This window comes from Lissotriton vulgaris, unplaced genomic scaffold, assembly GCF_964263255.1.
Source record: "Lissotriton vulgaris unplaced genomic scaffold, aLisVul1.2 SCAFFOLD_1261, whole genome shotgun sequence".
Lineage (NCBI taxonomy): Eukaryota > Metazoa > Chordata > Amphibia > Caudata > Salamandridae > Lissotriton > Lissotriton vulgaris.
Genome location: NW_028242190.1, coordinates 486157 through 487680, shown reverse-complemented (window position 1 = coordinate 487680; position 1524 = coordinate 486157).

Below are 1524 nucleotides of genomic sequence, written 5' to 3'. Positions count from 1 at the left end.
GGCTAGTACTTGTTAAAGGAAAGTTTAAGGCATGGCATGTAGTTTTGAAATGCAAATTCAATGTGGCAGTAAACTGCACATGCAAGCCCTACCGTGTGTGCCTGATACAGGTTTGAAAAGATACTTCGATGGGTGTCACAAGCAGTGCTGTCTGGAGGCCCACTAGTAGCACTTGATTTACAGGTCTTGGGTACATGGGGGATCATGCTACAAAGGATTTATAAGTGAATTAAATGTGCCAAACAGGTGTAAACCAATCAGGTGGTGTGGTGCAGAGGCCAGGGCGACTGACTCCGGAACACAGGGGTTCGCAGTTCGATTCCCGGTTCCGGCAGCAGGTTAGCCAAGCACCATGTGACTCTGGGCAATAGCTGGCCTAATCTTCCTAACAGCCCCAGCGCCGGCACATCTCGCCTGAGGTAGCAGGACACTTTACAAATGCTGGTATTATTATTATTATACAATGTTTAAAGGAGAGAGCACATGCACTTTGGCACTAATCAGCAGTGGTAAAGTGCCTAGTGTCCTATAGGGAACAATAGGAGGGTCAGAAAAATAGGAGGAAGAAGACAAAGAGTTTGAAGATAACCCTGCAAAAAGGGTACGGTCCTGCACTGTCCAAATGTTACACGTATACAACCTTGGATCACGTAACAGAATACTTCCTCTGAAATATGTCTGCATTCCTACATAAATGGCACAAAACATAATCACAGAAACGTACATGCATACGAACTACCTTTAACCCATTGCATGCTCAGGACAGAACGGTTCCCTCCTGAACCACGGTGTTTGTGTGCCCAGGATGAAACCATTCTATCCCATGCACACAACCACCAAACTTCTCTGCTGCAAACAGCAGGGGGATTTCCATGTTAGCTTTTGAGCATCAGGAGCTGAGGATGAGCTTCCCCAACCTCCAGAGGCATTTTATCTCAATGTAATGATGATCGTGTGCATGGCGTGCTGACGTCATTACATTGCAAATGAAAGTGAAATGAGCCGATCAGCTCATTTTACTTTCACTGCCTATGTGCTCTCAGGGCTATCATATCCCCCCCCCCCCCAGCAACTAGGCAGATGCTGGAGGTATCACTGGAAAGATGAAAATCTCTCCCTTTCAATGGTACGCATCTCTAGTAGATCCCTGCTTGGGGATCACTGAAAGAGGGGAATCCCAAAGCACGTACCCACCCACTATGCCCAGATTCAGTCTTTCTGCTCCCACTTGGGGACAGATGAGGGCAGAAGCCTCTATTCTGCCCCCAAGAGAGTGCAGAAAGCCCACTAGGAACTAGGGATATATTTTTATATATATCTAGGGGTGGAGACGTTCCTAAATAGGCATTATAATGCTCCCACCACTCTGATAAATTGCCACAGTCTTCATGTTCCCCATGGCCACAGATGGGGCCATAGCCCCCAATCTGCCCCTCGGGGGCGTAAAGTCTATTAGGCACCAGGGATTATTGCTTTTCTTTCAAAAAGGCAGGTGGGGGCTGCCCAGAATGGGCATACCAATGT